Below are 16,980 nucleotides of genomic sequence, written 5' to 3' on the forward strand. Positions count from 1 at the left end.
CTCCCACACAGGGGTGTAGATTTCAAATGGATTTACCAATTCAGGTAACCCTGTTTAAAAATTCACACTCCCTGTGTGGTAGATAAAGATCATGTTTTCCATAAAGGGGTGTATGGATTTTAATTGGAATAGCCCAATTCTTGCGTTTCACAATAAGGGCGCCGCCAGCGGTTTACGATGTAATCGTGATGTGTCATGGGAAAAGGTCGACATCCAAGTCCGCGCAATACGAATATTACCATGCTATTACATAGGAACATGTGACAATATTTTTTAGTTTGTCAATATAACGGTATTACACGCAAATCGATTAATTGTGCACAAAAATTAATTGTGCACATTTCAAATCACATTATTAAGTATTATTGAGTATCGATTCGCGTGTAACACCTTTATTTTGACAAACTAAAAAAAAGACTGTCACATGTTCTCATGTAATAACATGGTAGTATTTGCATTGAGCGGGCTTTGATGTCGACTTTTTCCCATGATACATCACGTTTACATCACGATTACATCACAAACCGCTGGCGGCGCCTTATTGTGAAATGCGAGAATTGTCGTTGGTGTTAGAGAAGATATAGAAACAGTTTGCTCTGAGTTGGACTAAACTACTGTACCCCATGAGGGCAAGATCCAGGATGGAATCAACAAGGTTTATGTTGGTTTGCTGTCTTGTTTGAGTATGTTATTCTTAGGTGGAAGCTGTGGAGGATGCAGTGATGCATGAATCAAGGAGTGTTTTGACCATCAATTAAATGCAACATGTTTAGAATAGTCAATGAGGAAAGTTGAGATGGTTAACAAGCAGATTTGGGAAAGATTAAAAACTTACATAATTCTAAACTGTATTTTTAATTCAATTTGATACATTTGAAAATCTGGTCTTCATGGCAAATTGTATGTACCAAAAACCGGAACCAAATATGTAAGCCTAATGTTTGACATATTTTTTTTTATTACTGGAACTAAAATTTACAACTCACTTTGCTGTGTTGTCTCTGATACCATCGGACTTAATCAGGCATCTGATTGATGATGGTGTGACATCGTTTAAATAGTATTGTCATTACATTTGATAGTATTTGTAAGCAAATCAACCAATAAAACATATGTATGTATGCCAGCTGGTTTTTAAACTGAATTATTCAGTTCAAATAATATTTATTTGTGTGACTTACCTGAAGAATGTCTCCTAAGTTCTCAGAAAAACATCAAGTCAAAATCTAACTTCAAGCTTTGAGCACAGATGATGCAAAGGGTCGGTCTGAAATCTAAACAGAAAGAAAAAGAACAACTTGTTTTAAAATCCAGCCAAATCTAAATGACCAGTACAGTTTATCTTTTTTTTATTGTGGTAATCTATAATAAATTACTGAGTTTGGCGAATTGGTAAGGCTAAAAACTTCTACGTTTTACATTATTTCGGAAAACGGATTTTTGTGTTGCGTAGAGTAAAGTTGTCCGCACCCCAATAAAACGTCCAATTTTGTTTTTGTTTAAGTTAAGGGTGTCAAATTATGTTAATTAGTTTCAAAGGCAGGGCAAAGGCAGTGGCAGCGCACCTGCATGCCAACACAAATACACTTATGTTGACATAGCCTGAATTAGGCCTTCTATCCTGTCATCGGTGTGAGGATATTATGCCTTTAGTCTTAACTATTACATGACACAGTAGAAGCAACTATAGAAACTCAATTAACATCTATTGTTTATTCAACTAATTGATCAACATTAGCATGTATTCTGTGTTTTTATGGAGAACCTAAAAGTGAAACTTTTGAAGGACAAATTAATCAGGGTTGCCAAACCACACCATGAATAAGCCTACTCTGCTTTGTGGTAGTGCTACATGTATGTTTAATGTTATCAGCATAATGTATGATCAGGTATATGATCATAACTTTATATGAAATAGAGTGTAAGGAAATGTGAATAAAATTGTTTCAGCTGCACAGTGGTGTAGCCAGGACTTTTTCAGAGAGAGAGAGAGAGAGAGAGGGGGGGGGAGCGAGGCAAATTTCATGGGGGGGGGGCGGATTGTCACAAATGGGCTAAAGAGTACGACAAATTTATCCAAAATGGGTTAACAAATAAAAAGTACAACAAATGCATAGAAATCTAAAATATCAGATCAGCCAGCAGGCCACAGCGGGCCAAGAGGGATGTGAATAAAATTGTGTTCATCTGCTCAGTGATGTAGCCAGGACTTTTGCAGGAGGCGGGGGCAGCAAGGTACATTTCAAGGTGGGGGACAAACTTGGATGAAAATGATAAAAAATGAGCTAAAAGGTACAAAAATTTGTCCAAAATGGGCTAAAAAGTACTGTAGAAACAAATGCATAAAAATCTTAAATATCAGAGCGACCAGCATCCCACAGGGGCAAAACATGATCTAATTGCAATTTCAAGCCATTGATTTATATGGAAAAGATACTTAATAGTATACTTCTAAGTTCTAAATGATCATCTCCTCTCATACCATTAATCACATTAAATAAAACATTTACATGTACACAAAATGTACAAAATTTACCAACCGCGAAAGACCCTGACCGCGAAAGACAGGTGACCGCTAGTAATAATAAATATCATGATTTTACCAGCCCACAACAAATCTGTTTAAATGCAGCTTGTAAAAAGAATAGACCAGATAATAATGAATATAATTTTTACCAGCCCACAACAAATATGTTTAACCACGCAGCTAAGAACAAGAAAAGACCAGACATTCTTAGTCAGTGGGAGTGGTCTAGTTCGTAGACACAAAATCTGATTGGATAATCACATGATTTTGCAAAATCACATCTTTTTTTTTTAATTCAACTTTTTGGAATCGCCCATACATGACCCAATACCAAAAGCTGCATATAGTAGGAAATGAGCCAGTTAAAAAGGGACACAGCTATAATATCATTATTAACTTTATTTACATAATATTACGTTTTAATCCAAACACTGTTTGGTGTCATTTTCCACTATTTTCTTTCTTTATGCATGTACATAATGTATTATATTAGTGAATAAATGCATAGGTTATGAATGTTTTATTTTTGTATAAAATACAAACCATCACTTATTTCACCTGCCTGTGGTTAGCATATGAAGAAAGACAAACAAATGTGCGCTAGCGCCTTTGTAAGATATCTTGAAAAAAATATCAAGATTTTAGATGAAAGAAATGCTTTATTTTGATAGATTCTATATTCAGAGTGTCTACCAAGCAGTACTTTCATTCAGTGATTTGATCATTTGGAAATTTGTAAAAATCATGAAAATTCAGCTTTTTGCACCTTTGTTTAGTACCCCACCTGTGGGGAAATTATTTTTATTATATTTTTTACTTGTTCTCTTTCAGTTGACACCACTCCGGTGGTCATACCTTTGTGGCCTTTTGTGATATGTCCATTTCAGACCAAAAGATTAGTGAGTAACTATGCACTTATATAGGCTTATATAATATGATTATTTTTACCCATATTGCAAAAAACTATTGGCGGCTTCTTTTGGTCATATTTCAAAATCTAATTGCAGCAACAATACACTGAGTCTGCTTGATCACAGCATACAGTGTAATCAATTTTGTATGAAAAATATGAAATGAACAAAGCCAAACACTATCCTTCGCATGTCGTTAACTTAAATATCTTAACTGAACTATCTTTTTATGTTCTAATAGTAAATCCGCCTAGCTGCGCAAAACAACAATTTCTAGCGCAAAACAGTTTTAACTTAATTTTTATTATATTGGCAATAGAATTTGAAAGTTTTATTGCCAATATAATAAAAATAAGTCCTGTAAATGCTTGAGAGTCAAACTAGAAAAAATTTCCTATGACCGAAAATTTGTGTTTAATTTGCTATGCAAATAAATCTATACAAATGTGGTTTGACACCAAATATTTCTGCTCTTGGACTCTTTTACTTAGAAAAAATCTCTAAATCCGCCTAGCTGCCCAAAACAACAATTTCTAGCGCAAAACAGTTTTTTATTGTAAATGTTCGAGAGTCAAACTAGCAAACTAGAAAAAATCTCTAATACTTCAATGTTTTTGCTATTTTGTTGATTTATTCTGTAAAAAAGTGGTCTAAATACATCACGTGCATGTGTATCGTTGAATCATTGAATCAGTGACGTATAAACTGGGAGCATCTTGTTAATCGTCTTACGTCTTGACGTACAAACTGTGTGCATGTCGCTATTCATCTTACGCCTTGTTTGTACATCCCAACTGTGTGAAGCTACGCCAATAATCATGATAATAATATGATCGGCAAGCTAATACATGCATTGTAGCTGGAATGAAATATTAATTTTCTTCGTTTTACCTCATTTGTTTGGCTCAAAATTAAAAGGGGACAATGTGCTCAGTGAAAACTAACATTTAAATAGGAATCTATTCTTTATGCAAATCACACATCATTGCTTCAATATTGTATGTAGCCACAAAAAAAGTCACATGAAAATCCCTTTAGTACAATTTTACATAACTGTAAGCAACTGGCAGCTGACTTCATATTTCAAATTTGTCAAATACAATGGATTAGCAGTTAGTCTCACCATCCTTAAACTCTGACAAATGCTTGGGGATTTCCAATCAAATGATTGTAAAGCAACTTATGCCGGAGACTAGTCGGTAAAGATGCAATGATTTATTCAATATTCATCAATAATGGTCTGTGAATCTGTCAGAGCATTCGCGAGTCGGTGATATATCATGTCTACTTCGATGGGGAAATCTTAAAATATATCCTTTTTGAGATACCATGATTGATCACCTGTCTTCTTCTAGTATTTACCAGACAAACAAACTTAGAAGAAAATGTGACCGGGTTGCCGATCAGTCCGAATCGCTGGTCAAGTAATCAAAAGTCACCCAATATTTTTCTTCAACATTGGTTTTATGGGACAGGAAACTACCGGAGGTTGAAGGAGCCAATGTTGAAAAGTCACCCAATTTTTTTCTTAACCATTGGTTTCTATAGGACAGGAAATGATTTAAATCATAGGGGACATCTTCAAAAGTCGCCCGATTGGGCTACAAAATCAAGGCTTTGGCAACACTAAATGGTGAAGGCAGACATATTTTGAATAATAAAATGGGCTATTCTATTTGAAATTGCCACACCCCTGAAGTCTTTCAAAATGAATAGACCTTTTCAAACCGACTTTTAACGATTTATTCCGATTAAACCCGAAGCATGAAATAATCTCCCCGAATGCGTGCGCAGAAAAAGTACCTCTTCAGAATCATGTACAGTTCAAAGTTCCAATGCATAACAGACTACATAACTGCGATGAACTTTCGCACGGTCAAGTATGGATGAGAGAGGTACTTTTACATGGATTCATGCAATCAAGTGTGTGGTGGTATATTGTCTTGTGTAAGAGATGCCATCATTAAGGGTGTCTACGTTTAAACGTTTCACATGTAACCGCCCGTTAAATGCAATATCAGTTTAGAAAAATCGCTCACCCCTAGCCATCATGTCTCCCTTCTCTCTTGAAAATTTAACAATAAACCATCATTTGTAAAAATACATATCCACCAAATGATAAAATTTATATAACAGTCAAAAGTAAGAATTACCAGCTGTGATTTCCATTATAGCCTACATGTAGTTTGATTTTTATGACAAAAAATATAGCAAGGCAATGTTTGCCAACGCTCTCCATCTTGTTAATTTTTCCCTCATAAATATTAAGACCATTGGGCTATTCCATTTATAATCCACACTACCCCTGTTGCAGATTTTGCAAATATCTTCCACAGGGGGAGTATATTTTTCAAATGTAATTAGTCACTGTTCATCATTTTGAAACCCATACTCCCTCTGTACTATGGCTTTACCTGTATCTTTCAAATGGAAGTTTATACCAAAGAAACTCATACTCCCTCTGTAGAAGATGTTAGCTAAATCTTCCACAGGGATAGTGTGGATTTTTAATGGAATAGCCTATTGAATCAGTAAAGTTTCCACTCCTAGTCAATTTCCATCTATTTTTCTCTTTGTGCCTCCTGGGTAAATCTGATCAAACATCCATCTAAATTGCATGCAATTGTCTATTCCAGTTGAAATCCATACACCCCCTATGGAAGACATGACCTTAATCTCCCACACAAAGAGTGTAGATGTCTAATGGAGTCACCCATTCAGGTAACCCTTTTTTGAAATTCACACTCCCTGTGTAGAAAATTAAGGTCATGTCTTCCATAAGGGTGTAATGATTTCAATTGTAATAGCGCATTCGATTGAGTGCATTGGCTGACTACTTCATAGTCGTCTTTAGTTTGATAAGAATTTAAAATAATGAACAATAACAGACCTGTCAGTCTCTTGTGGCGTTTGGATAGAAATTAAAAATGATGAGTAATAGTATATCTGTATGCCCCTCTATCTCTTTCTCTCACTTTCCTATCCTATAGTTTGTTTGGCTTGTAAATGGCAAAAAATATGAGCCTCCTTATACATCATGTACTGATATAGAATGGATGTGTGTGCAATCGCCTTCAAATCGAGGACACACACACACACTACTTTCCAACCTGTCCTCTATCGTTATGCATAAGATAACGTCCGCAGTGTTGGGCCACCTGCTGAAACAGCCTCATCCTTTATCATTGTCTTCACCATATGCATAGCATTTATTTGGGTGTTTTTCAAAATGTTTTGCATATATTGAAAATTTCTTTAAGGCATATTCCTCCCCAACCCCTACAGACCCAACAATGCGGCTGATGATATGGCTTCAATTTCAATCAACATTGTACAGGGGGACTGAGAGGGGTAATTTTAGTGGATGGTATTAGTGTCCCAAATTTTTTTTCCAGGGTTTTGGAGCCTGAAACTTTACGACTATTGAAACTGGGAAATGTTAGATTAGGTTTAGGTTTAGGTTTTATTAACAAATATAGATACATCGCAGCCAAATGCTGAATTGTGAAGCGTATTACAAAATGTTTCTCCATTCTCCTTTTTCTCACTCACCCGCTGTTTGATCCATATATTTTTGATTGGCAAAGGTGACTTGAAACAAGGATGCTATTTTGTTTCATACTTTATTATCATTACGAGGAAAATCAAACATACTTTGCACATGATAACTAGTTGAATAATTCAAAGTCTGCACTGGGAAAATGAGCAATCTGGCTATGTAAACTGGCTATTTACATAGCCAGATTGTAGACAAGGGTTCTTAACAAAATTCCTTGTAGTACTTTAAAATGTAGCAAAATCTAAAGTGCCACAATCCAGGGGCCTGCCTGTTTCTGATTGGTCGCGAGATGCGACACAAGAAAGGTACACCCAAGAACTTAATTTCAGTCTCTGAGTTTGATACTTAAAATAGGGCTGTATCACTCTACATGACTATGGTCACAACTCAAGAAAATTAACCCCAACGCTACCAGGTACTACAAAATACTACTTAATGTGCACTGGTCATGTGTGCATCCCATGTGATGTGATGATGCAATCACCCTAAGTGATATATAGGCACGCTTCCATTGGCCAAGCCAGCGGAAGATCTGTGGCTAAGTGTCCCGACCTAGTCCTTGGCATGCTAGGGGTCTCAGGTTCAAATCCCACCACAGCCTTTATTCCTTCCTTCTTTCCCTTCCAGTCACCAAAAAGCCCTTGGAGTGTTAAAGTTAAGTTGCTGATTGAAAGCCTTGTTTCAAGTCATGCTTGATGAAGTTGTGGGAAAGATTTCATCCAATCAAAAGGGTTTGTAATGTTAACCCAAATTATCGGCCTCTAAGAACTACTTTAATTGGTTAAAAAGAGGACTATATCATGTATTTAACCAATCAGAGATATGGTACGAATAGTCAGTAGGGCTGACAGGAGATAAAGCTTAAAAGTACCAAGATATCTAAAAGCTCTATTTTGATTGGTTACTGAGATGATTATATTATGTAATTAACCAATCAGGGCCTCCGTAAGAAATGCAGTCAGTGCCCATGGTGTTATCATTGGCAGACAGTTTGTGTGGAGGAGTGGAATCAAACTGACATTGAAGAAGACTACATGTACTGTAAAAATGGAAATATTTGCGCTACATTTATTTCTGTGCTTTTCACGTTCCAAACTTCTACTGCGAAAATAACAATATGTGAATATATTCCTTTTGTATACAGGCTAATGTAAGGAAACTTAGAATCACAAATTTAAAACAAGAGAAACAGTTGAAAATTGGCAAAACGTGAAAAAATAATCACACAAAAATTTCCACTTTTATAGTGTACTGAAACGTGACTATGCATCCAGCTTTGTGTAATATCAAGTCCAAGCCATTTTGAAGTGAAATATCACATGTACGACCATGATTTGATGAAAACACACAATGCTATGTCAGATGCTATTCTTCTTGGCACAATAATTCAACAAACCATCATATCAATTTCTTCTTGATGGAAAAGGTCACTTAAACTCTCCAAATACCTTCCAGATATGTCCCTTGTGGACAATGATGATTCCACATCATCCAATTCTACAAAGAGAGACATTCCATTTCAACCTGAGGTAGGTTTAGCACCTGTGTGAATCAGAATTGTGTTAGTAAATCTGACTTTTACCAGAGCAATCTCTTTGATAGTGTGCTACCTCCAAGCAATCCTTCAAAAGTTAGCATGTAGGCCTACCAGTCTCCTGACCAGTCTGGCCAAGAGTCAACATTTCTTTACATAGACTGATTTGCACTCCCTTTTTTAAAAATGATTCCCACTATACTTTGATCAGCTCGTAATCGGCGGGAATTGTTAGGCTTTTACCACTACGCCAAAAAAGTAGATCCGCGTTAAGAGTGATATTGTTCATCTGGAAGATCTACAATGTGTATGTTAAAGAAAGTAGACAAGTATAGGACTTGAATTAATAAATTGTGATTTTTCTGGCAAGGTGTCACAAGACAATTCTCTAAATAAGATATATATTGATATTAATCCGCTATGTTAAAATTCTCGCCGATTATGAGCTGATCAAAGTATAGCTGCACCATTCCATAAAACACAACACATCCTCAGTGACCCCTTCCCCTTTTCTCAGAGCGTCACAGTTTTCAGATGAGAGCGGTTCTCGTAACTTGCAATTGTTGTGAGATTATGAGTTGATACTGAAGTACTGTATGAATGTCCAAAATAGACTATGAAGTAGACTATCCTTATAGGACAGATATAGAGACCCCAAGGTTAGTAATCTCTAGATCAGATTCATCTGAACACATCTATAGAGGCAGAGATAACACAAGGTATTGATAATCTCTAGATCATGCCTCATCTGAACAGATCTATACAGACAGATAGGGATCCAAAGGTACTGATAATCTAGATCATGCCTTGTCTGAACAGATCTATAGAGACCCAAATATAGTGATAATCTAGATCATGCCTCATCTGAACACACCTATAGAGACCCCAAGGTAGTGATAATCTAGATCATGCCTCGTCTGAACACATCTATAGAGACAGAGACCCCAAGGTACTGATAATCCCAAGAGGACATTATTACCATCTCTACACATGCCAAGAGGCGGTTTTTATAAAAACATCCTCAAGCATCAAATCTCAATTGCTTTATCATCACCATTTATGATGTTATCATTCATATCAAGTTCAGAAAATGTCATCCAACTGAAACTTCAGATTTCATCTGTATGGCAATACTATAAATCTATTCTTCTCCCTAGCCTGTCATTTCTCATGTCATGCTTTCATATTTTTGTCTCATTTTAAATATTTGCTTGGGGTACAGACTTGGGGGGGAGAAGGACTAAAGTTGATTGGTAATGTCTCTGTACACTAAATTCAGACTTATACTTTCCCCAAATTGTTTCAATGGGCCCCAAATAGGCAGATTTTAAATCTTTTTGATATAAAATTGAATCCCATATTTATTGGTCGAGCTATGCATTTTAAAATACTGGACAAGATGTAGTCGAGTCCAATATTTTTCCAATATTTTAAAACTCAAAGTGAGACCAATAAATCATAATTGGGTGAAAAGCATCAAATTTTATCACTATGTTTTGGATCAAACATTCTCACACACTTGGATTCATCAGAACAGTATAAATTATACTATAATGAAGACCTGGGAAGAAGGCTACTCAGTACAAAAATACCATACGGGGATATGCCACAAACATGGGTCACATTTGCAGCCATTGGTATAGCACAGGGACTGCCTTTTGAGGAGAGTGAGAGCAATCACTCTCTACTGCTCTCCTTAAAGGCCCTTTCAGTGATTTCACAGGAACATTAAAAAAAATGGAAATTTGTCAGAGTTGCTTAGAAATAAAGAATAAGTCTACAGAATTTCATTAAACCACTTTTCCCCTGAATACATCGACAAATTAGTCAAAAACAGAAGTTTTAGAAAGGTTTTCTACTTCAACTCTGAGAAAATCGAGATTTTCGTACAGTGCGCCACCAATCGACTGGAAAAACTTCCTAGTCCAGTGTTTCTAACACGGGGAAGTAGAGTCTAAATTGATTTAAAACAGACGCTTTTAAGCTACAATTTTGTAGTAGAAAACAAAATAAGCAATTAAAGGTCACCGAGGCAAACTAACGGTCAATTCAAATATGAAAAACAGTTAAAATTGTGTATTTTGTTTAAAATAGTAGCTACTGATGTAATAAGTAGTAGAAACAATACGCAACGCGTGTTAGTACGTGGAGAGTGAGCTTCTTTCGATCTCGAGTCGGACTTTTGTACTGTCAGTATCAAAAGTCCAGAATCATGCAAATGCTTTATTTTGTCTAAAATACACGGCTTTCGACCGAACCACTAGCAGGCTATGTTAGCACATCTATGCCAATTACAAAGGTACCAAAATCTGAATTTTGATGATTTTTACGATCATCCAGAGCAAATCACTGAATGGGCCTTTAAATCTGATATAGGAGAGTGATTTATAGCTCTCCTTAGTTGGCCATTCTCTCCTATTGTAAATGCTCTCAATGCTCTCCTGCAAATTCCAGAAGACAGTCCCTGATATTAGCAATGATCCCTTTTTCTGCAATTTGGTCAGAAAGTTACAGCGATGGGTTCAATTTTCTTGAAAAACTATAGTATATGCATATGCATGGATGGGTCCACTTTATAAATGCTCAGCAGCACATCCCTACCCAAACCAAACTTAAATACCCCCCCCCCCCCAGTCCATTACTTCCCCTTGGGCACACACCTGAATACTCAATGACTAATTCTCACTAACCAAACTCACACGTTTACGATCTCACTTTCACTGACACTTTGTTATGTCATCTCAACTTTTCTGTCCTCTTCTCCCTTTCATATTCAGTTGACCTGCCTAAAATTGACAGAATTATTCTTCCTTCTTCCTCATTTTTAAAGTTATACATTAATGCATGTCATTTCACGCCAAGTTGTCAACAAAATTGTTATTTCCTGTCATCTCGACAAATGGGCTATTCCAGTTGAAATCCATACACCCCTATACTTTGATCAGCTCTTAATAGGCGGGAATTATTTGGTTTTTGTTACTGCGCAAGTCAATAAAGTTCCAACTTACGCACGCGTAAATTCACAAAAGCGCACATCATTCACGCAAAACACAAAGCGCAGTTCGCATAGGTGGTGCGCCTAGCTGTGTGTACGCCATTCTGTATCAATCCACGATGTTATGAGTCCCGCCTATTACGAGCTGATCAGAGTATAGGGGTATAAATTCACGGTTATTTGTCTAACCGTTTAAACGGACCACTGTCCGGTCGGTTAACCGTGTAAACGTATGTAAAAAAAACACAAACTCTAACCCCTTCCCAAACCTTACTACATGTATACAAACCCACCCAAGCCCAACTTAGCCTAACATTAGCATGTTTAGTAAATGCATTAATATATAGTAATAAAGTTTCAATTACTTTATTTAACCTCATCTCATCAAAATGGCAATTTTTATGGCGAAGTATAGGAAGGAGAACCCTTTCACATACTTTTTTCTTGCAGGTTAGAAATATAATAAATAGGTCCATGCATGCATTTTGTATGATGACCTATTTATCAAATTTCTAATTTCCAAAATTATGTGAGAGGTTTCTCTTTTATTTTGTTAGCAATAAAATTACAATTTCGATGAAATGAGGGAAAATAAAGTAAGTAAAACATTATTAACACACTCATGCACTTAATTCCCTTTTGGGGGTAAGGGCAAGGGTTTTGGGTTAGGTTAAAGGTTAGTTGGGCTAGGGTAGGCTTGTATACATGTAGTAAGGTTTGGGGTGGGTTAGGAAAAACATTGAAAAACTTTTTTTTTAAGTTTTAAAAACGGTTAGCGATTCTTCTAAATGGATAGTGCATTTACGGGCAGTTACACGTGAAACGTTTAAACGTAGACACCCTTAACACCCTCTATGGAAGACATGACCTTAATCTCCCACACTTTGGAGTGTAAATTTCAACTATTTCAAAGCTCATCCTATAAAATGTACAAACAATGAACATATTGAGTTCAAAAAACTAGTTTCTGACACTGATGAGCATTTGAGATCTGATTGAGATTGTAAATAATCCATGAATGTCATGTGATGTTGCATCACTAACCAGGTAATCTACTTAATGTCTACTCCACCGCAAGGGATAGAATCAGAGGAGATAGCTTACACTTCCCATAATGCATTTCTCCCATTTCTGTACTGATTTGCTATCTAGTGCAACATGAGTCGGTAGTGACGATATGTACCGCAATGAACAGAGCACATCCAGGTCTTACAAAATATGTTTATTTCTTGACTATCGACCCATGTTTAGCCAGTGTATTCTCAAAATGTAAACAAAGGGAACCTGTACATGGTATTGGGAGTGCTATTTGATGAAATGAGGCGATATATCATGTTGCAAAGAATTCTGGGAAGGGTAAGATACCTTCTCTGATATAGGATGATGCCAATAATGTTTCTATTATTCACCAGATTATTTCCACAGATTTGAATTAAATCCTGCAAATATTATATATACATGAACTGGATTATTCAGATAGATTTTAAGCTGAAATTAACAACTTTCTCATCAGCTAGTATAAAAGAGCATTCCAATTCAATATATTAGTATTCCAAGCGGACATGCCGCAGAATCTGTGTTAAGTCTCCTCCACTACCTGTTTGATTTTGCTCACTCCATAAAACACCTTCTGCCAATGATAACATCACAAACCCTTTCTGGTTGACTAAATTCATTGCCACAATGTTAATGCTCTGTGTGCTATAGCCAGTCTTCAAAATAACAATTCCAAGTTTTGAGATTAGCTGTGTTACAGCAAACAATGTTTTATTGCCTCAGAAAAAGAACCAGCCGCATAACTACAGCATATTGACAGAATCTAGGTTGGAAAGTCTACAATAACAAAGTATAAACTACTAGAGTTCATACAAGTCATTCTATGATACATCTGTGTTCTAGAATTGCATACATGTTTTAGTACTCCAAATCAATTGTGAATGTGTCAAATTATGTAGTGCCGGTTCTTCTTTTTCTTGCACAGTACCGGCGTAGCATGAATCATCCTATTGGAGAGGCACTGACCATGATGTGGTGTAGGTGTAGCCACCGGGCCTGATTATAGGAGGAGTAAAAGTCATTTTTTTTGGCAATTTTCCAATGGGATTGTCAAAATGTTCAAATCAATCCCTCTGTGACCCTATGATGCTACGCTCTTCTTGCAGCTTACAACATTCAAGAAACAAGTGTAGGTAGAAAAAAAAAACATGACCAAGCCTCGAAATAAGCAGATCTGGACCAGGAGCCACACATTTGGAAAAAGCGGCTCCTGGTCCTATGATTATCTAGCGAACCAGGAGCCATTTTCAAAGAGCTAAGAGTCATTTAAATGTTAATTGTACTGTTTGTACATATTAAATACAAAACCTGCTTTATAACTACCAGGCTCTATTTTTTTTTTTTTTTGTAGAGCCTGGTTCACATGATTTTGGTGTGGACCAGGAGCCAAAATGTTATGACCATTGGGTAAATGGCTCCTGGGTGCCTGGTTATTTCGAGGCTTGAACATGACCGACCTGATATATTTCATGTTATGACAAACAAACTATACTTTTTTTTATGCCAACATACATTCAGCGGTAATTTCATTCATGACCATTGTACTTTATTATGAAGAATAAAAAAGGAGAAAAAGAGAGACGTAATCCTTAAATGCAGATTGCCAGAATCTAGTTTGGAAATCTACAATAACAAAACATACCATACAAGAGTTCATACATGTCCATCTGTAATATGTCTGTATTATTGCATATGTTTTAGTATTACTATGATCAACTCCAAATCAAATGCGAATGTATATGTAGTGGGTTCTAACGCTCATAAAACAAGTATAAGACATGCAGAAAAAAGTAAAAAACATGACCGACCTGATATTTTTTATGTTACAGTTTTTTATGCCTGTTTTAGTAGTACTTAATGATCCACTCCAAATCAATTGTGAATGTATCAAATTATCCCTGGCAAATTATAGTGGTTTCTTCTTTCTTACCACTTAATACAACATTCATGAAACAATCCGTTAAAAAATCAAATAAAAAAAAAACGACTGAAGAGGAGTAGGAAGAAGAAACCCTACTGAAGATTGACAGAATCTAGGTTGGCAATCTTACAATAAACAAAACATACCCTACAAGAGTTCATACAGTCTGTGATATATCTGTGTTGTAGAATTACATACATGTTTTAGTATTCTAAATCAATTGAGACTGTGTCATATTATATGTAGTGAGTTCTTACTTGCAGCTGTTGACAACGTTGACATGAAACATTTATAACATAGAGGATGCGCGTCTGATTGGTTGTGTTATCACTCTTATGCACATCTTGTTTCTTATAAAGTCTGCACAAAAAGTATACAGCTGTTATAAATACGCCTATAGCTTCAGAACTAATAATTGTTTTCACAATATTGCAAAGAAAGAAGGATGATTTATATACACACATTTTGATACCCCATTTGTCAAATGTAGTTCAATATTTACAACTCAAAAGTGCTTTTAAAGAAAAATACAGGAATTTAAAAGTTGCAGTTTAATCAATGGTTATTACGCAAGCAGCCTGGCATGTAAAACCCTCTATTATCTTCGCCCTGACTTTAAATCAATTGATACAAATAGCTGCAACTTTTAAATTTGGGTATTTTTGTTTTAAAAGACTGCTGTGTTGTTAATATTAAGAGAAAAGTGCCTGTGGTGAGTCATTTGGGTCACATTCATTGCACCACAGAGAAGAATATACAAGAACTACATTTTCCCCAGGTACTGACTACGAGCCTGTCACCCTAACTAACCAGTATCAAGGGAATAATAGCAGACTCAGATTATTTATGAAATAAAGTTATTTCAAATGAAAATTATGGTTTTTAGATATCAATAATTATGTGCACGGAATGCTAGTTATTACACTGCAGATAGCAAACTATTTTGGAAATAGAATCATTTTTCATTCCATTTGCTATCTACTGTAACTACAAAAAAGTGGAAGATTAACATTGTTGTAATACTATCTGCTATAATTTAATGAAATCATTTCAATTGAAAAAAAAAAATTACATATTTTTAATAGCAAGAAATATTTATGTATATGGAATGCAAGTCATGATCATTGACATATATCTACTGCAGATAGCAAAACTCCATTTGCTTTCTACAACAAAAAAATAAAATGGAAGTTTAACATTCCTGTAATAGTTTCTACTGCAGATAGCATTGTTTGATGAAACAAAAATATGACATGTTCTGTAGATATGATTTATTAAATGAAATCATTTCAATTGAAAACAATGATATTTAGATAACAAGAATTATTTATGTGTATACAATACAAGCCATGGTCACAGACATTGCTATCTACTGTATATAGCAAATGTTTAGAAAATAAATTCACTCCATTTTGTTGTCCATGTTGCTATCTACTGTAGATAGCAAATGTTTTGGAAATAAATCCACTCCATTTTGTTGTACAATGTTTTGGAAATATATTCACCCCATTTTGTTGTACACATTGCTATCTACTGTAGATAGCAAATGTTTTGGAATAAATTCACTCCATTTTGTTGTACACAATGCTATCTACTGTAGATAGCTAATGTTTTGGAAATAAATTCACTCCATTTTGTTGTACACAATGCTTCACTCCATTTTGTTGTACACAATGCTATCTACTGTATATAGCAAATGTTTTGGAATAAATTCACTCCATTTTGTTGTACACAATGCTATCTACTGTAGATAGCTAATGTTTTGGAAATAAATTCACTCCATTTTGTTGTACACATTGCTATCTACTGTATATAGCAAATGTTTTGGAAATAAATTCACTTCACTACATTTTGTTGTGCACATTGCTACAGGGTGTCCCAGAATGATTTATACCGTGTTTGAACAAAATATCAAAAATATATAGTCAACAGTGTATCTAATTTTAATAAGTGCAATAAAATGCCACACATGTCTCCTACTTATTCTGTGATTTTCATGGAAATAGCTTGATTCGTTTTGGCGTGACATTGCTATTACTGAGAATAGACGAAAACTGCATGTGTGTAATTTACAGTACAAAGGCACCCCAACACATTGATCCTTTATCACCCTCGTCCAGCCGCACTGCGCAATTATGAGAAAAATCCTACATTCTTTGATAGGATATACACCAAATTTGGCACAGATGTAGAGCTTACAATGCTTAATAATTCTTGATATGGGATTAAGTGAAAAATGACATCAGATATTTAGGTTGAAAAACATACTTTTTATGTGATTTTTACCTCAATTTTTACCCAAAAATGTCATTATTACAGAGGATATAACTTCCTCAAGGATCCTCCGCAGTAAATTTTAATCTTCTTCGTTACATAGCTGTGGGTTTGTCCATATACTGTAGACATAAATGCATGCTGTGACGCTAAGGACGAACCTTCTCTATACTTTTATGAAAAATCCACCTCTGCCGGCATTT

The 16,980-nt window shown here is 35.5% G+C and overlaps 2 protein-coding genes across 3 annotated transcripts in view; one reads left to right on the forward strand and one right to left on the reverse strand.

Annotated features, from left to right (window-relative positions):
• The window catches only part of LOC140146699 (protein-tyrosine sulfotransferase 1-like), a 200,790-nt gene that overhangs the window by 54,851 nt on the left and 128,959 nt on the right, over positions 1-16,980 (reverse strand). For both annotated transcript variants that reach the window (XM_072168572.1, XM_072168571.1), the window contains exon 5: positions 1,182-1,274. The gene's annotated coding sequence lies outside the window, so the exon portion shown is untranslated. The remainder of the gene's footprint in view (positions 1-1,181; positions 1,275-16,980) is intronic.
• The window catches only part of LOC140143944 (uncharacterized), a 98,172-nt gene that overhangs the window by 28,012 nt on the left and 53,180 nt on the right, over positions 1-16,980 (forward strand). The window lies entirely within an intron of this gene.

This window comes from Amphiura filiformis, chromosome 2, assembly GCF_039555335.1.
Source record: "Amphiura filiformis chromosome 2, Afil_fr2py, whole genome shotgun sequence".
In the NCBI taxonomy this organism is placed as follows: domain Eukaryota; kingdom Metazoa; phylum Echinodermata; class Ophiuroidea; order Amphilepidida; family Amphiuridae; genus Amphiura; species Amphiura filiformis.